Source organism: Anastrepha obliqua, chromosome 5, assembly GCF_027943255.1.
Source record: "Anastrepha obliqua isolate idAnaObli1 chromosome 5, idAnaObli1_1.0, whole genome shotgun sequence".
NCBI classification, from domain to species: Eukaryota; Metazoa; Arthropoda; class Insecta; order Diptera; family Tephritidae; genus Anastrepha; species Anastrepha obliqua.
Window position 1 is genome coordinate 50,911,533 of NC_072896.1, and position 21,360 is coordinate 50,932,892.

A 21,360-nucleotide genomic window follows, 5' to 3' on the forward strand; every position below is an offset into this window, starting at 1 on the left:
AGATTGCCCAGGAATGCCGGGCAGCCCTAAATGATATTAGTGTCGTATTCATGGTCAGCCTTATTTGGTTTCCTGGGCACAGAGATATTGAGGGAAATTGTAAAGCCGATGAGCTATTCAGGAAAGGTACTACTTAAAGGCCACAAAGAGCAAACTAATAATTAAAAACAACATTATCCAAGAGGCTAATAGGTAACAACTAGACTACTACCGCAAATAAATAAGCAAAAGACAAAAGAACTACTTAGCCCTTCAAGAGAGGATATCTCGAAGTTCGTGGCTTGTATAAATGGTCGTTGGCAGGCATTCCTTGTGATTAGGAGTTTTCTCCCATGAATATTGTAGAAGTTGTAGTGATGAGCGACAGGAAGGAATAGTTGAGCGCTTCTTTTGCAAGCCTTAGCTAAATCAGAGCAGATTTTCTAAGTAGATACTTTTCAATTCTCTCACGGAACCGTCCGGCGTGGATATGGGACCAATCCTGCGCTTCATAAGAACCACAAAATGGTTTCAGGAAGGAAAATATACATATGAGGGTCCCGTGTCGCACAGTGATATCAAAAAGGGTCCTGTAAGGTCTAAGTACGGACCGACTACCACCATAATCTAACCTAGCCTTCGTTGAATAAAAGCTCGAACTACCTATGTACCTAATTTTTTATGTTTATAGTTTTACGGATACTTAATTTTTGTAAATTTAATACTGCTGAGACATTTTATGAATTCGCATTGATGACATCCTTCGGTCAACATAAAAAGTATTGGATTTTGAATAGCTCTCTACATAGATAATATAAGATTAGGTTAGGTAGTGCTAGCTGATCTGTAAACAGGCTTCACTTAGACCTCTACCTCTAGGGTCCATTGTGTTACTAGTGCTATGTGTTTGGAGTCGAATTATTATTTTATGTAATTTTTGATGCACGTTTTCGCGAGTTTTAACAGGCCGTTCAGCCTTTGGTCAGCAATATCCTTCAAGGAAGAAAAATATGTTGTTGTTAATTGTTCCAAAGTACCCCTAGCATTCGCTTCGTTGCATATGTTACACGCATCGCTATGGACTAATCCATTTCAGCTGCGTGATGTGGGGTGAGACAGTCTCCCGTCAGTACTCCATCCAAAATTTTGCAGTAAATAGCAACCTGCCCATTTCCATAGAGTTCATCCATTTTGGATATTCATTGTTGAACACATTTCGAGTTAGTCCAAGGAGCCATAATTGGTTTAATAGCCGCTTGGCTATCAGCTGCTCTTGTTGCGGCATAGATTTCAGCTTCAAATATACTACTACTACTAATTAGGAAGTCGGGAAGACTATTGGAGATCTAACATCAAGATTCCACCATTAATGGTATCCATCTGTAAAGAAATTGCATGAATGGTATGTGGATTTTAGACCTTTCTGTCATCTATTTTGCTCTATAATGACGCTAGGCTTTTTGCCAAATTTGACTTGTGGAATTACGTTATCTGACCTTCCGTTTGAATCCAGTATGCTGCAGTGACCAGAAAGCCTCTGTGAGAATTGTCATGACATCTTCGGTCTTAGAGCAAATCTTTTTGCTGAGTCTCTTACTACTAATTCGTTTGAATGCCAGTTGAGAATTCTTTCTATTATTACCGCTATTGGAGTTGTGCTAATACCGTCTAATTACACCTATTCCTGCAATCCTTTGCACGCTTTCCTAATGGCTGCCATGTATATCCAATGTGTGAGTCGAGGAAATAAGCCTCTAAATTCGGAGAAAACTCGCTCTAAGGAAATATATCTATAAATTCGTATATTGTTTTAGTTCCTCATATCAAAATCAAAGATAAGTGGTGGAAAAGTTGGTAAAATACCATCAGGACGTGTTCAGGCAGGGTTTGCATTGCTGACTGTCAAATAGCAACAGCAATAGTAATTTGACTATTTCATTTTCAATGCATAGTCGTTTTTTGCGCAATAACCGTGACTATCGCTTTAGCTATGAAATAGCTGCATGTTAAATGGAAATGAAACATGCAAACACTCAAATGAACCGAACTGCTTAACTGACGACTATGAACGACGAATAAGTGTAAGCCGACAGCCACAGTTCTTCGTGTAACAGTTAACTATAACTATAACTATAACAGTTAACTAAAAGAACTATAGTTGTTTGAATGCATCATTGTAATAACTGCGACAATTGCTTATGCTGAAAACAGTGAAGCCAGCACGGAATTTCCTTACCGCATGCCCTTACCGTGCACAAAACTGAGCAAAACTATTTCCCGTAGATAACAGCTGTTTTAGTTGGTTACATACATACAAACAATATTTACAAAATACATCGGTGACAAAATGGATGAAGAAGACATCGAAATTTGCGACTTATTTCTTAATTTATTTCAACTATATATTTTATATAAAAAATACAAGGACCAAAAAAAGTGCAGAAGGTATAAAGTTCGGCTATTAAATAGGAGTTGGGGCACAAGTTGTTATCAAATCCAAGTGTTCCGCCGAATGAAAACATTGGAGCCTGATAAATTGTTTTCACACACAAGGATGTCCCCGCCTGTGTATGAGCTGCTTTTAAAATTAGTGAGCAGTTCCTTGAGGAAGCCAAAATAGCGGATTGGTCCTGAGGAAACACTATCTTTAGTTTTGCTGTATGCATATTGAGAAAGCGAGGCTTCAAGTCGATTAATATTTATTTCTTATTGGTTGTTTAGATATTTGTCACAAGATGTAGTAGTTCTTTTATTATTGCAAAATTCAGGTACAATGTATACATATTTAAAAAACCACAGTATTCTCGTATACGCATATTTACAAAGTTTACATACTTAAAAAACCCAGCATTCAGGTATACGCATATGTACATATATTAACTAAATATGGGATATGTATCGATCATCGCTATCCAAGCTATTGTCGCAGTTATTACAATGATGCATTCAAACAACTATAGTTCTTTTAGTTAACTGTTATAGTTATAGTTATAGTTAACTGTTACACGAAGAACTGTGGCTGTCGGCTTAGACTTGTTCGTCGTTCATAGTCGTCAGTTAAGCAGTTCGGTTCATTTGAGTGTTTGCATGTTTCATTTCCATTTAACATGCAGCTATTTCATAGCTAAAGCGATAGTCACAGTTATTGCGCAAAAAACGACTATGCATTGAAAATGCCATAGTTGAAGTTCAGTCAGCAATTCGAACCCTGGTTCAGGTTGAAAGAATTCGTTTTTGCAAAGTTTGCAACAAAGCAGTGAATCATACAACGAAACTGCTGGTAGATCAACATTTAGGAAGTCAAAAATACATTTGCACAGCCGCTGTATTGAAAAACCGGCACAGTCACTGCTGCCCACTTCTGCAAGTATTATTAAATAGCACCTCCATAAATATTATTCTTATTGCTATTGTTCTGCGCGTATACTCGTAGACCGCATATTTTTAAATTTTCGGTGCAATTGTTAGGCACATGCATACGCACATATGTATGCAATTCTTACTTTTTAGGGCACATAATTCCCTGCCTTGGTAATTACTATTTCTTTGTTCTTAACTTCTTTGTTCTCGCTTTCTTTGTTCTTTACAATAAAAGCTCATTAAATTTAAATAAGTTGGTTAAATAATATTAATGTATGACTGTTATATCGCTTCAAATTCTTATCAAAAAGTTGTCGACATAATCAACTCTCCAGATCAAGTTTAATAAGTCTGGAAATAAATCAATTAGACAACTCGATTCAAAGCTTTTATCTCAATCCGTTAAAATTTGGAATTTTCGAAAAAGGCAAATAACAGTACATGCTATTTATTACGGTTTATAATTTTTTTCATATGTTTTTATAAATGTTTTTTCATGTCTACAAAAATTAAATTAAAAAATCTGCAAATCGAACATGTAAAGGGTAATTAAATTTCAAGGGCCGATGTTGAATGTGAACCACACCCAAACGTCAACGACACCGTTGGGCTTCTTTCTTTGGAGTTATTTGAAAGAAAAGGTGTACGTCGATAAGCCAGCAACAATTCAAGAGCTAAAGGATGAGATAATTCGGCACATTAACGGCATAGAACCTCAATTATGTCTCCGCATCATCGAAAATTTGGACCTTCCGATGGAGGTATGCCGCCGAGACCGCGGCGGCTATTTGGCCGATATTTTGTTCCATACGTAATTGAGCCATACCAATATTATCATAATAGAGAGAAATGACAATAATTTCCTAAAAAAATTGTATTTTATTCAAAATCAACACCGGCCCTTGAATCTTAACACCCCTTTATAACATCCTTATGTTTGAGCAAATACTTCGCCTCACTTATCAAATTTTTATTTCACTTGTTTTGCTTCTTATTTAAAGTAAATCAAGTTGTGTTTGCCGTAATAACCATATTGTGTGCAGAGCGAAATGATTACATCAAAGTACCGCCTTGGCGGATGTGAAAAATTGTAGTGATAATTGGAAGTACATATTAATGGAACAGCAAAGAATAAAAAGATGTATTATTTGCTGTATTGTATTCTTTGCTGTTCCATTAATATCTACTTCCAATTATATAATTGGCGCGTACACCCGTTCTTGGGTGTTTGGCCGAGCTCCTCCTCCTATTTGTGGCTTGATGTTGTTCCCAAATGGAGGGACCTACAGTTTTAACCTTTTTCATGGCAGAAATACACTCGGAGGTTTGCTATTACCTGCCGAGGGGCGACCGCTATTAGAAAAAAACCTTCATCTTGGTCTTTCACCGAGATTCGAACCTGCGTTCTTTCTGAATTCCGAATGGATTACTACAGATATATTAATCATATTAAGCATTTTCATATCAAGCCTAATTTAAAGCTATGGATATTGGGTGCGAACTCTAATGTTATCTATTGGGCTTGATCGTGAGTCTATAATTGGAGGCTTCTAACGAATTTGAGCAATCCTCGTGATTTTTGTTCCTCAACGGCTTTATAGGCCCATCAGCTAGATGTGCGAGTCTTCCCCTTGCGAAAGCTACATATTCCTTGATGTCATGACCTTAACATCCTAATACCCATCCCAGTGTTCCTTCCAGGGTTTTGAGAACAAAAAAGCATTCCTCAACGGGTTTGAATGTTATTATGTGGGACTGCTGTGCACAAAAAACTGTCTGACTGTCTCACAAAATGCAGATATTCTCCGAAAACCTTCTGCGCCACAAACTTCTACGCTCTGGATCTCCGCTTGTACTGTGTACCATTGGTATCAATCTTTTAAAGCTTAGCTGAAAGGCACCCGCACCCATAAGCCGCACCAAGCAGTCATTATTTGTGAATGCTTGCTGAAAATGTGAGTTTTAATGCCACACCAACAAAAAACTGCAATATCCGCATTTATTGAGCAGTTCTGGGTATTTTTCTCATTACGTGCAAAATGTATCAAATATTAAAAATATGCGTTTTTTTGTTGTTTTTAATTTCTACTATATAGAAACTCCTTTAACGCAGGATGGAACGTAGGACCAAAACAAAGTTATTGAAGTCGTTACGGTGGTTTACAAATTTTTTAAGATTTTTCGGTTGGTATTGCAGTTCCTTAGGTCGGCATCTATCATACATCGTCTACCACAGCGTATTGTGCCTTGCGGATTCCAAGAAAGGACATCCCTACAAACTTCGGCGGCGTATTTGCGCAGTGTATGGCCTATTCAACCAAACCATCTGCGTTTGATGGTTACCCGATGGGGAGTTCATTGGTCGATTTATTCGATTTGCAATGTCTTCGGACGTTCCGCCTGTTGGTGTTATTATTTTGCTCCCGAGATAACAAAAATATTTTTTTCAGTGGATTTATCTGCTGTCTTCGGTAAAATGTGGGATATCATTCTCTAAATAGCTCGAGACGAATTCGATTTTGCTTACATTTATTTTAAGACCAACTTCGCTTACATGTGAACTGAGCCAAAATTATTTTCTAGGTCCGATAAGATTGATAAGATACAAAATACTCAGTACGACTAAATATCCCCGTAGATCTGTAGAAAGAACTCCTTAACGCAATATATTGATTGAACAGAACGACAATGACAGACGATTGAGTAATAATATACTCACAACGGTCTTCTGACGTACTAATTAACGTTGAGGTTCCTTGAGGATATACCGTCGGAAATGAGGGGTTTAGTTGGCTTTAAGTCCCACACCAGGGCTTCGGTCATAGACTTTTGATGCTTTCTCTGCTCAACACACAAAAAAAGAATAAAGAGCCCATCGTCCAAAAAATATTTCTTATTGCTTTTCTATAACACTGAAACCATGAATTTGTAACTGATTTCAAAATGGAGCTTGGATTGATTCCAGAAATCTCGAATGGTTCAGAAGCAGATACAAATATTGCAGCCGGTGCGAGGATATACGGCTCAAGCACGGAAATTTCCGAAACAACGAGCAAATGGCCTAGCGTCTTTTAAGCTGAAATTCAAGCAACTTCTAACAGTCCGAGAATAAATCATATGCGGGGCAACAATGGTGTACCTATAGAAACATAGCTATTCTGTGGAATCGAAAGAAGTGTACGAACCAACGTAGTGCAACAAATAAAATTGTACTTTGCTAAGGGTTCCGGGGCACATCTCGCAAAAATTCACATTGGGAATGAGACAGAATATAGACTATGTCTGGAAGATGATAAAACAACGCAGCATACTCGTATCTTCTGCATTGTATTGCCTTGGCAAAGAAAATACATCTTTCATCGATATCAAATGGATCCGAATGAAACCAATAATGCTAATGCTGCAGATGTTTTGAAATTTGTCAGGAAGACAGAAAATTAATTGAAAGAATTTGGCTTTCAGCCAATTTCCAGCCTGAAACATTTACTTATAGGCTAAATAGAACATGATATAATACTCGTACATTTATTGATAGTGTCGCTAGTCTATAAATTAGTTTTAGTTCTTCTAAAACCTGTACAGGGTGGGCCAAATAAGACCTTCTAATGTTAAACACAAATAATATAACTTTTGCAATAATCATTTATTTTGGTTAATTGTTTTTATGCATTGAATATATTTTATGGAAATTATGTATGAAATATTACATCAGACAAATGTCCACCATTTTTCTCGACACAAAGATTGGATCTTTTTAACGCATTTTCCTTTACACCACATAATGTTTCTGGTTAAAGGCTCAGTATTTCGTCTCGAATATTTTGCTTCAACTGTCTAATAGTCTCTGGTTTATTAAGATACACTTTGTCTTTTAAATATCCCCATAAAAAGAAGTCGGGCGCAGTCAAATCTGCCGAACGAGGTGGCCAAGGGAAATCTGAATTTTTGGAAATCAGACGTTCGCCAAAAATTTCACGCAGCAGGTTTATAGTTTGCTCAGTAGTATGCGCAGTTGCTCCATCTTGTTGAAACTACAAATTAGGATACTGCTCCGCCATTGCTCGCAAAAAGTTTTCAATCAATGTTCTGTAAGAAATCATCTGAAATCGATTCCGGCGTTTCATCCTCATTTTCGAAGAAATATGGACCGATAACTTTAGTGGCCATAACACCTCACCAAACAGTACATTTAGATGGATGCAACTGATGTTGGTGTGTTGCCCTTGGCTTTTGAGAGCCCCACAATCCACAGTTTTGTTTGTTGACATAACCATTTAAATGGAAATGCGCTTCATCCGACATCAAAACATTATTTAAAAAATCAATTTGTGTGGCTAATTGTGTAAAACGAATAGCGTATTGTAGTCGTTGTTGGTGGTCTTGCGGTAGGGTTCCATAATAAATTTCCAACAATTCAATTATAACCTACAAAAAGAGAAAAATAAATAAGTCAAAAAATAAAAAAGTTATTTGTGCTTCACATTAGTAGGTCTTATTTGGCCCACCCTGTAGTAGGACACAAAAGATCTTTTAGGTCGAAGTGTCCCTTATTATTATAATTAACACTGAAACCATGACGTACTCGTAAAATGTTTCGAGAATAGCTTCAAGCGTGTGGAAATTTAAGTACTAGCTTTGAAGTGACCTATCGACAATCGAATCGACTCTCATTGTCTCTTCCAACTTATTGCATGTAAGGCAGTGAAGCTTTTTTTTCATTTTGTACATTTTCAACTTGGTTTTGTTGTTGTGCTTGTATCAGCATACAAGTATGGAGAATGCTGCCAGGTGTGAATGCCAGTCGTCCTGATAATGTGGAACCCGCTGTCATGGGAACAAATTTCTATGATTTTGCTAATTTCTTATCCTGAATCCAATATTATATGAACATTATAATGTGTAATTGCAATAATACAATAATAATTGCAGAAGTAACTTTAGTTTTTTTAGAAATTAGAAATCTTACATATCTAAAGTCGATTTCAATAAAGATGGCATTATATTAAACTTTCCAAAACTCTTTAAAAACAATTTGCTTGATGTTTAACAAAAAGTTTATCGTCTTCCTTTTGGTTACAATACTCTCTAGTGCGTACACAAAAATAAATATCGCTAAATATCTATACCTGAGAATGCTACATATGTATCTGTTCGTGCGAGAAAACAAAATTCGGAAAATGTAATCCTGCCCTCTGAAACATCTGGACCTTATGCTTTATTTATAGACATATCAAAACCTACTTTTACAGCAAATTGGTTTCTTATCATTTCAAAGGGCATAAGTGGATTAGATGAGGTGAGATGTATGCGGTGTATGAGGTGTACTTTTATTATATATTTATAATTGGCGCGTACACCCCTTTTAGGTGTTTGGCCGAGCTCCTCCTCCTATTTGTGGCGTGCGTCTTGATGTTGTTTCACAAATGGAGGGATCTACACTTTTAAGCTGACTCCGAACGGCAGATATTTTTGAAGAGGAGCTTTTTTATGGCAGAAATACACTCGGAGGTTGGCCATTGCCTGCCGAGGGCCGACTGCTATTAGACCGAGATTCGAACCTACGTTCTCTCTGAATTCCGAATGGTGGTCACGCACCAACCCATTCGGCTACGGCGGCTGTCATGTCGTACTCACCTAACTAAGTTACAACGAATCGAGTACCATTAATTAATCCCTGATTAGCTTTTAGATTTCTTATCAACTTAATAATTGTGTTTTTTGTGAAAAGTTATTCATTTGATGGTAAATCAGATGGGTTTAAGCAATTTAGAAGTTCTTTGAGATACAATTGCTCGTTGTTTTCTTATTGTTGGACGGAATCTGAACTGAGGCACACATTTTCTTATCCAGATAATAAATTTCATATTTCAAGTGCATTAATTGTGAAAAAACAAACATTGGACACAAAATCGAATAGAATTATGAAATATTTGCATGTCTTATTTCAGAGGCATTAAAGACCTAAGTTTTATTTTATATAGATATATGTATATATACATATCTATATATATATGTATATATATGTGTGTGTGATAATTGGCACGTACATTCTTCATTTAATATTTAGCCCGCCCCCGAATGGCAGATAGTTTTTTATGAGAACCTTTTTTATGGCAGAAATACAATCGGAGATTTGCCATCGCTTGTCTTTTCTATAATTTGGTATTTCATGCCCACAGTGGTTTCGAACCGGGGCTCATCGGAATGATAATCATGCAAAAACCATCTTCAAAAAATGTTTTTTCTGGATAAAAGTTCATCTGAATATCTTTCATTCGCTTTTTCATTTCGTTAAACGCATTTTCGTTTTCTCAAGCGCTTATTCGACTATTGAAGCGATGTCCCAGATTGATGAAAAAGTTCCCGGAACAAGCACCAGGTGACGTTCTAAGTGAACTGAGCTGAGCTCTGTTTTTTTTGTTAGGTTGCCAAATCTGTGATTAACATTCCTGCCAAAATTTTATCGCCGTTGCTTGAGTTGCAGTGCTTGCAGTTTTGGAATTGCATGAATTTAAATTTGCAACAACGAGTTTATATTAAATTTTGCGTTAAAAATTGATTCAATGGTGCTAAGAAATGTTGGGAAACTATTTCGGTAAAGAAAATTTTACTCTAAAGAAAACGGCTGTTTACAAGTGGCATGAACGCTTTAGAAGAGATCATGAGAATGAGGAACGTAGTGACAGGCCACCGACATTAAAAACTGATGAAACCATCGATAAAGTGAAAGAAAAATTGATCAATAACCGTAAATTAGCCATCAGAGAATTGGAAAGATGGCAGATTACTTGAACATTGCTTATGGATCCATTCAAGACATTGTAGTTAATGATTTGGGTTTACGCCGTGTTGCTGTAAAGTTGAATTTCATGCAGAAAAGGGGCCGCGTTGATATCGCCAAAGACATTTTTTCCAAGGCTGAATCCGACCCTACATTCATCAAACGCAGCATTACTAGAGACGAGACGTGGGTTTATGAGTACCGCACGCAATCTAGAGATCAGGCGAGTGAGTGAAAAGCTCCGAATGAACCAGGACCAAAAAATCCACGTCGTTTTCAGTCAAAAAAGAAAGCGATGCTAACGGTTTTTATGGGTTGTCACGAATTTTTGGCAGAAAGTCAGAGAGTTAATAAGGAATGTTATTTGGGCGTTAGGAGAAGAAATTCACCAGAAAGGAAAGGATTTGTGGGAAAATATCTCGTGGATTGTGCACTATGATAAGGCACCGTCGCACGGTGAAACCATTATCCGCTCATTTTTTACCACGAGTAAAACGAATACCATCCAACAATCCTCGAATTTACCTGATATGGCTACCTGCGATTTTTTTCTGTTTGATCGGATCAAAAAACCACTACGGAAAACGCGTATTAACTGCCGAAAGGAAGTAATGGAAAAATCGAAGACGGCTCTGATGGCTATACCGAAAATAGAGTTCTAGAAATGTTTCAAATGCTAGATCAAACGCTGGCATAAGTCCGTTGCAGTTGATGGTAAGTAAAGGCGAAAAAATCACTTTTGAGGAATAAAAATGTATTTTGAATTTTCTAAATATATTCCAGGAACTTTTTGATCAAGGTGGTAATCAGTTGACATTCCCTAGCTAGGATTTTGTAATATATATTTTTATTGTTTCCAAACAGCAAACGGCTGTTAGTCAATCTGTGCTTAGTCGTTGTTTTGTAATTGAAAAATTTTTCTTTGACATATTGTCATGTGACTGTCTGCCCAGAATAAAGCAAGGCGAATGCATTCTCTGTTTTCTACAAATGAATGTGCCTTGCAAAGTATTCTCGGCCTGCACGTCTCGGCAAATTTAGACAGATGATACTTCCAGCGGTGTGGCTGACCTTCAAAATGCCGTCATTCAGTTTGTTGCAGTATAAGGGGCGATTACAAAAAAATATATGTGCATTTGTAGAAGCATATGTAAATATTCATACAAATACTAAATCATGCAATCGGGAAGCTAACAAAATCTAGTTCATAAATCTATTGAGAATAATAATGATGAATAAAAGAATACATATATCACCTTAATCACCCAAATGAATTGAAGTCCGAGTAATATATGTATTTAAGTACATAGGATTATGATCGATTATTGCAATAACATTTTTTTCGTTTTCCCTATCACATTTATTGCTTTTTATAGCCAATAATCATATTAACATATTACTTATATTATATATATATGTATCATTTTACATGCGACCGAGTTTTCAATAGGGCTGTCCTAGCTTTGTAATGCCAAATAGGCATTTTTTATTATGCTACTTCTCGGTTTTTTGATAAGTTTGACAAAGTTTCATCGATTAAGACGCATATCAACAATGTTTACAAATCGTACAAATTTATTTCGCAAATAAAAACCGAACTGGTGCTCTAACTTATAGAGGACTATTTTCTCTGGGAATGCCATCACACTTATAAAGCGGATTATGTGCAAGAAAAGGCTCTGAGATTGACCTTCAGCGAGGGGTAGAGAATATAAGCATTCCTCTAAACAAACTGTGCACTGCAATTGACTTGAGCGTAATCGCGGAAACCAATAGAAGGTGGTCTTTGACTACTAACTGCATGGTCTCCAAATTGCTCTGGCCAAAACTGAATCTTAAAAGGAAAAAAAATGTTTGCTCAGATGCAACAGATCAACTACCAGCGTCTTCAGAGGTGTTATAACGGGTCACTACACTATCAGCACCCTAGCCAAGAGAATGAGTGTACCTCAAAATTACTTCTGCAGGAGTTGTGGAGATGAAGAAGAAATTGAGTCAGTGCAACACCTCCTCTGTGAATGTCCTGCAATTCAAAGAAGCCCTGCCCAATATCTTGGCGATTGTTTCTTTGAAGTCTTGGGAAATTTGCAAAATGTCTCACTGGAGGGCTAGTTACCTTCTTAAAAAGATCAAAGTGATTTAAGCAACTTAGGGGATGGAAATCAAATGCAGATATCACAATGGGCCTCAGGGTCACAGAGTCAAGCAACCTGGCTAACCTAACCTACATACAATAAAAATAAGCACAAAATACATAAATGAGCAAAAATTAAAAAAAAAGCAAAGCATCAACATTGCGCTAACTTTAATATTTACTTTTTTAATATTTATTTTTCTCTCATATTTGAATATAAATTCCTGCAAAGTATGTCTATTGAGGCATTAACGTAAAAACGAACTGTTTTCGTGTTACTGTTCACTAGACATGGCTAGTTTACTGGGGCGGCAGCCCTTGGTCGGGAAAACCGGAGTCATTCTGTTAACTTCTTTTTTCTCTGTTCGGGAACGAAAATGCCCAAAACGTTGCTTGGCCTTGAAATTTAACTCTCCATTCTTGCTCGTCCATCGACGCCTAAGAAGTTTCACTTCAAAAATTGCATCTCCATTTTACTTCTGGAACGTCATCTTCTGTCGTTTTGACGATGACCTATTTTAAATCCATATTAAAAAGATCTTGTACATAGAAAAGGTTCCAATTGGATTTTATTTCTATGTTTGGTTAATTTTTAAATAAAATGAAAATACATATATATACAATATAATTTCATAGATTTTATAAATTCAAATTATATTTTCTCAGCCTTTATCCAACATGAAAAAGAGTAAAAATAAGAACGCGCGTCGTTGTTTTGACTAAGTATAACGATCCAGGAGTAAAACGATGTTTTATTTTCTTTACAATACATAGGAAACGTTTAGTTTATTGACCCTTTTTATTGGGTGCTCTACCGAGCTCCACCTATCAATTGTCATGTGCGTCTTGATATTGTTTCATAAAGAGGCATATGGCCCTATAATTTTACACCGTCTTCGAACGCCATATGGTTTTTATGAGGAGCTTTTTTTTTCATTGCAGAAATGCACTCGGAGGTTTGCCATTGCCTGGGAGCAACCGCTATTAGAAAAAAACTTTTTGTATTATTTGGTGTTGGTAATCACGCACTAATCCATTCGACTACGTTGGCCACATTCCATATTACACACATACACATGTATGAAAAGGCATTCGGATTAACTTAAATGTACATAAATCACACAAAGCTAGCTTGTAAATTCATATCGATTTATTTACAGAGTTGTGCACAAAAAATTTAAAAAGAAAAAAATATAAAAATGCAACTGGTGGTAAAAAATAATCCAACCCCAATAAATTTAGAAATAATTCAATTGGCAAAGTAAAAACTTTACACGCTGCGCAGAAATAAAATGTTGTTGTTCTAAAAAGGCGAATTATCATAATTTTGTTCATTCTTTTCATGCCTGGGTTTATACAAGGCGGCACAAAATTAAATGCAATGCCAACGTTTTCCAACGCCTAAACGAACCGTTGAAGCCTTTAAACAGCCCTTTTTTTAGGTATTCACTTCTGGGTAGCAAAAGTTTTTGAAAATGTAGAAGCGTATCGACTTCTATGGAGAATATTTTGAAAGCCAATAAAGCCATTTTTATTATTATTTTTTCATTATTGGGAGCAAAATATAAAAGGCAAATATGAAAAAGTTTCAAGAAACTGGTTCTGTTGAGGATAGAAAAAAGACTAGCAGACCAAAAACTAGACGTTCTGTTGAAAATATTGCTGATGTAGAGCATAGTGTTGCTGAACAACCCTTAACATTGATATCTCGACGTTCTGAACAATTTGGCATTCATGAATCGACTGTTTGACGAATTTCAACTGTATAAGTGCTCATGGTGGACATTTAAATGAGGTAATTTTTCATATATAATTCTTAGAAGCCATATTTTGAATAATATAGTGAAACCTGGAAGAATATACTTTTTTACAATTTTTTATTTTAAAACAATATCTAGGCGTGTCTTCTGAAACACATTTTACATGAATACATACATATATCTATACTGAAATATTCTTTAAGCTAATACTCTAATTTATGTACAAACAGTCATTTTAAGCCTTTGACCACCATAGTGCCATAGTCCCATAGTGTGTTGTTATTTATTATTTCTTATCAATTTAGTTAAGGGCAAATCATCCTTTGTCTGTCTAATCTTATCGGTGCTTACTTACTAATGAATTTTGCCAGCAACTTCTACGTATATAAACGGGTGTATTGCACATACACCCAGCCGGAAAATCCACTAGTACACGTTTGTGGAAGTATAAATTGATTCCTTTCTTTCCACGGAATAAGAATGAAACGACGGGACGCCTGGAGACTAACGGCAGTCATAACTGGCTTTTGGTGTATCGGAGAACAAGCAGCCAAAATGGGTATCCCTCACAATACATACTGTCACAGTTGTAAACAGCCGGAGAAAAAGGAGACACTCTTCCATTTCCTCTGTGAATGCCCTGCCCTATGGAAGGACAGAATGTTATCCCTGGACAAACCGCTGTTCGAGAGTCTTGAATAGCTGTCTGGCTTAGATGTCAACAACCTGATAAGGTTCCTGAGCCGCACAGACTGGATATAGTCATGCTGTAAATAACTGGTAAACAAGTAACGAGGATGTGGCAACAAAATAATGCGAAAGTCCTAGTTGGATTCTGGAAGAATCACTACTTTACCCAACGAACCCATCCACGGACATAAGTGATACTAGCCGACGGTCAAGATTTAAAATATACAGGGTCCGGCACTCGAAGTGTAACCAACTTCAGACCGCTCGCGCAGCTGATGTCCGTCTGTAAGTTGGGTCAATGACAGTCCAGAGTATTGTTTACAAGCGCGCGGAAGCATTTTGCCGAGAGTAAACGCGAAATTGTTCATGAGCTCGAGCATCTTAAAGTAAATAAAGCTTTTGTTTGTCGCAACATTACGTCATGGAGGTGGTCATCAAAAGACTCCAACTTTACGTGAAATGGTTCAAAAAGTGAAAATGCGACTTAAGAGAAATGCCCGACGAAGTGCCAATCAAATGGCGAAAGAACTGAAAATATCTGACCGTAGCATCCGCCGCTTACTGAAAAATGATCTCAAAGTCAAGCCTTACAAGATCCAAAAGGCGCATGATCTGATACCAAAGCAGCAACAAGTCAGACTTGAGAGAGCGAAGGAGTTTCTTGGCTTGGCCGAAAGCGATCCATTTCCGAACATTGTGTTTTCTGACGAGAAAATTTTTCAAATTGAGCAATTCGTAAACTCCCAAAACAATAGGGTTTATTTGACCGACCGTTCATACGAGAATTTGGGTCATCGATTGGCCACCAGGAGGAAGCACCCGCCACAGGTAATGGTTTGGGCCGCTGCAACCGCAGATGCGTGCTCTCCAATCGTTTTCATCGAGCCTGACGTAAAGGCAAATGCGAAATATTATCGGGAAAGTATTGTGGAGGTTGCTTTGAAGCCGTAGGTAGACAAACATTTCAGTGGCAGACCATGGACGTTTCAACAGGACTTGTCATCGTCTCACAAAGCTCGAGTGAACCAAGAATGGCCAAAAGACAACATTCCGAACTTCATAACGTCATCACAATGGCTCTCGAATTCAACAGACGCGAATCCGATGGATTATTGTCTTTGGGATATTTTGGAGAGCAAGGTCCGAACTAAAATATTCACCAGTCTCGAAGCGCTGAAAAAAACCGTTGTCCGCGAGTGGGTCAAAATACCTGCAAGTCACATTCGAGCAGCTTACAATTCGTTCCTGGACCGTCTCAAGGCCATAGTCAATACAAAAGGTGGTCATATCGAGCAAAAGTAAATTAATTTTTAATTTTTTATTATTTTTACACATTTTTTACTTTGAATTGGATAAAAGTAATTTTCCAAACAAAATGTATGGCATTTTTAATTGGTTAGACTTCGAATCCTGGACCCTGTGCAACGCAAGTTTTTTCACTGCGGAGTATATACAAATCCATATACTCGTATACAAGCATATATTTGTCATATGTGTGTATTTACTAAGACGTCACGTGTGACTTGCGAGTTTCCCAATTAAAACTTTTACAATTAATTGTGACTAAAAGCTCTGGTGTATTCTTGCTGCCGGTAATCAGCTAGTCTACTACCTGCATGTCTGTTAAAACCTTGGGCAATGACCTGCGGTTGTAATTCATGCGGACTACCTGTCAAAGCCCAAAAAATAGTTCATGTGGCTCATATATGGCATGTAAATGTAACAAAATTAGCATTTAGTGACTAAAGTGTTGCCCTAAGTGGGTTGTACAGACATCATCATCATTCCTTTATCGCCAATTGGAGCATAGGGCTTCAATAAAGCATTTCCACCTGTTCCTGCTTTTGGCTAGCAATTTTAGTGTGTTTCACGATTTCTCGCTTTCATCGAGTTCTGTTTGTAGCGATCTTCTCCTCGAGAATACGCCGGAGACATCGGTTTACAAAACTTTGAATTTTGCCGGTTAGATGGTCGGTTACAAGCCATGTCTCGCATCCTAGAGCAGGACTGAACTTGCATTTGATTTAAATAGCCTCATTTTTGTTTGGAATGATATTTGTTATGAGTTCTAGCTTTGGCGCAGTTGAGCATATATGCCAGTTGCTTTATTCATTCTGGTCAGAATATCCTTTCCCACACTATTATCAGTGCATAGATAGGTAAAATCTTCGACTTATTCAATTTCTTTGCCATGAAGCATAAAATTGTTGTCATTTTTGGTGTTAATTTTTATTGATTTCGTTTTGTTAATGTTGATTTTAGGGCCAAATTTACCTGCTTGCATGTCAGAGTGCTTTACTAGTTGTTCAGTAAAAACTTGGTTATGAAAAAAGCCTGTGTGCACTTCTAATTACTCATAAGTCGATTGAGAATAGCAAGCATTTCTGTAAGCCAATTTAAAAAAGGCTTACATATATCTAGCATATCACCTTTTGAAGTTTGGTAAATATGTCAAGTTGAAAGATTTGATCATTCTCTACAACGGTGTTCGTTAGGTATCCATGCAGTGAGACTAGGGATTGCTTCAAGTCTTTTCGAATCATCTCAGCACCTTCTTCTCAGCTGCTCTGCTCACGTCGGGCAAAGATTTAAACATCCGAGCCCTCACTTGCTTGCAAATTTAAATATTTGGGGTTTTAAATATCAAATACCTGATGAATTTCATTAGTAGTTTTAAGCGGTTAATACAAACTTTAGTAGCCAATATTGGTTGTCATCCTCTAATTCAAAGCCTCTTCTTCCTCTTCCCACCTTGCTTGCTTTATTTAATTTCAATGCTTAATCATTTTACAGTTTTTTTTTTTAATCTTTATTTTCTGGGTGGAATCTTTAATGGATTTGAATTAGCAACAACGAGTTTGTATTAAATTTTGCATTAACAATGGATTCAATGGCGTAAAAACATTACAAATGTTAGGAAACATTTTCGGTAAAGAAAACAGCCGTCTATGAATGGCATAAAAGCTTCAGAAGAAATTGTGAGTCCATCGAGTATGACGAACGTAGTGTAGTAGTAAATTAACCATCAGAGAATTGGAAAGCTGGCAGAGGACTTGAACATTGCTTAAGGATCCGTTCAAGACATTCTAGTTAATAATTTGAGTTTGCTCTGTGTTTCATGCAAAAAGGGATCGCGTGATACCGCCAAAGATATTATTTTCGAGGCTGAATCCGACCCAACATTCATCAAACGCATCATTACTGGAGACAAGGCGAGGGTTTATGAGCAGGGTTTGCATTGCTGACTGTCAAATAGCAACAGCAATAGTAATTTGACTATTTCATTTTCAATGCATAGTCGTTTTTTGCGCAATAACCGTGACTATCGCTTTAGCTATGAAGTAGCTGCATGTTAAATGGAAATGAAACATGCAAACACTCAAATGAACCGAACTGCTTAACTGACGACTATGAACGACGAATAAGTGTAAGCCGACAGCCACAGTTCTTCGTGTAACAGTTAACTATAACTATAACTATAACAGTTAACTAAAAGAACTATAGTTGTTTGAATGCATCATTGTAATAACTGCGACAATTGCTTATGCTGAAAACAGTAAAGCCAGCACGGAATTTCCTTATCGCATGCCCTTACCGTGCACAAAACTGAGCAAAACTATTTCCCGTAGATAACAGCTGTTTTAGTTGGTTACATACATACAAAAAATATTTACAAAATACATCGGTGACAAAATGGATGAAGAAGACATCGAAATTTGCGACTTATTTCTTAATTTATTTCAACTATATATTTTATATAAAAAATACAAGGACCAAAAAAAGTGCAGAAGGTATAAAGTTCGGCTATTAAATAGGAGTTGGGGCACAAGTTGTTATTAAATCCAAGTGTTCCGCCGAATGAAAACATTGGAGCCTGATAAATTGTTTTCACACACAAGGATGTCCCCGCCTGTGTATGAGCTGCTTTTAAAATTAGTGAGCAGTTCCTTGAGGAAGCCAAAATAGCGGATTGGTCCTGAGGAAACACTATCTTTAGTTTTGCTGTATGCATATTGAGAAAGCGAGGCTTCAAGTCGATTAATATTTATTTCTTATTGGTTGTTTAGATATTTGTCACAAGATGTAGTAGTTCTTTTATTATTGCAAAATTCAGGTACAATGTATACATATTTAAAAAACCACAGTATTCTCGTATACGCATATTTACAAAGTTTACATACTTAAAAAACCCAGCATTCAGGTATACGCATATGTACATATATTAACTAAATATGGGATATGTATCGATCATCGCTATCCAAGCTATTGTCGCAGTTATTACAATGATGCATTCAAACAACTATAGTTCTTTTAGTTAACTGTTATAGTTATAGTTATAGTTAACTGTTACACGAAGAACTGTGGCTGTCGGCTTAGACTTGTTCGTCGTTCATAGTCGTCAGTTAAGCAGTTCGGTTCATTTGAGTGTTTGCATGTTTCATTTCCATTTAACATGCAGCTATTTCATAGCTAAAGCGATAGTCACGGTTATTGCGCAAAAAACGACTATGCATTGAAAATGCCATAGTTGAAGTTCAGTCAGCAATTCGAACCCTGTTTATGAGTACGACTCACAATTCAGACATCAGGCGAGTGAGTGGAGAGCTCCGAATGAACCAGGACAAAAAATACCACGTCGCTTTCAGTCAAAAAAGAAAGCGATGCTCACGGTTTTTTGAAGATTGCAACGATATTCCACATCACGGTTTTTTGTCAGAAGATCAGACAGTTAAGAAACACTATTATTTAGGCGTTATGAGACATTTACATGAAGCAATTCGCAAAAAAATAAAGGATTTGTGGGAAAACAACTCGTTGATTTTGTACCATGATAACGCACCGACGTACAGTACCATCATTACTAGTAATTTTTTGCCCAAGAACGAAACAAATACCATCCAACAGTCATCGAATTTACCTGATTTGGCTCCCTGTGATCTATTGTTTTGGTTTTTTTGTTTAATCGAATCAAAAAACCATTATGAAAAACGTGTTTTAACTGCCGAAAGGAAGTAATGGAAAAATCGAATGTGGCTCTGATGGCAACACGAAAACAGAGTTCCAGAAATGCTTCAACAGCTGGACCAAACGCTGGCAAAAGTGCGTTGCCGTTGGTGGTGACTACTTTGAAGGCGATATTATCACTTTTGAGGAATATGTAAACATGTATTTGAATTTTCTGAACATAAATATTCCGGAAATTTTTTGATTAAGGTGGTATAATTGTAGGACCCACATTCCTCTTTGTGAAGCAATATCAAGGCGCACTCCATAGGAGGAAAGTTCAGCTAAATAACTAACAAAGGATGTATGAGCCAATTACATACTTATATATATATATATATATATTCAATTACATACTTGTATATATATCATATATATATATATATATATATATATATATATGAATATGTATATATTCCTCTTAGTGCGGAGATGTATTTTCCACATATGTAAAATTCTAAAATAATAAACAGAAATTTTCATTTAGTCTTTTTGCAACTTTATACAATCTAAAACTAGCGACTAAAACTATCAAACCCCTTCCGAATCATAATACATATAATAACATTCAATTTATTAAAAGCCCCTTAATATTTATTTCTACGCTAATTTATTTTGCTCACACGTTTACCACCAACTAGCATTTTCATTTCTTCAAAACAGCTGCTTGTACATTTTCCGGTGGCCTTTACTAAAATACACTACCTTTGGTGTAATAAATTTACACTACTTTTGGTGTAATAAATTTAAGAATAGTGATGAAGCAAAAAAACCGATACAAAATTGCTTTGCTCAAATTTTATAATGCCCACGGTTTTTAAACTTTTTTAACGATATTTTATATAATACTATTTATTTATGTACATATGAACGCTTTGGTATGCGCTGGGTATTAAATTAAAGTATGTTTGTGTGCTGATTAAAAAGTATTAAATGAATTAATAATGGCACGCGTATGAAGTAACATACTCAACATAAACAACAAGCAAACTGCTTATATACAATATTATACATTGTATTAAGATAATGAGTTTGTAGTTGAAAGCTCACTAGGTTTGGGAAAAGTTTTCAAATAATTTCATTACCAATTAGTTCAGACATAATTAAGTTCAGATATACTCGTACATACGCGAATTAATAAGCTTCTTACATGTGCTGCCTTATTTACATATTTTATCAGCTGCTATGGTTTATGTTGTCCTCGAAATGCAGAGTTTCGGCCGACGCTCTCGAAAACAAATATGAACTTTGTCCAAGTATGTATGTTATATAGACGCTGCGAAAACTCAATTTTGCAACAGCAATATGAAGAATCTCGCTTGGAATCTACTTTGGACTAAGTTTACAATTGAGTAGTAAAGTCCTAATCGACCAACCAAAAACACACTTTATAAGTCTCTCATCAAGCCCGTTATGTACAGAAACTACATCTGATCAGACGGTCCTTGCAGTGTTCGAGAAAAATGTTATATGGAGTATAATGAATCCTTGCTTGCTGCCGAAGGCGAATATTGGAGACGAGAGAATAATGAGCTTTATGAGCTTTTCGGTGGCACAGACATAGTGCAACGAATAAAAGTCCAGTGGTTCCGCTGGCTAGGTCATATTGTCCGAATGGATACAAACGCTCCAGCACTGAAAATTTTCGATGT

The 21,360-nt window shown here is 36.6% G+C and overlaps 1 protein-coding gene across 1 annotated transcript in view; it reads right to left on the bottom strand.

The window, feature by feature from the left end:
* Positions 1–21,360, bottom strand: part of LOC129246809 (alkaline ceramidase) — a 41,694-nt gene that overhangs the window by 11,086 nt on the left and 9,248 nt on the right. The window lies entirely within an intron of this gene.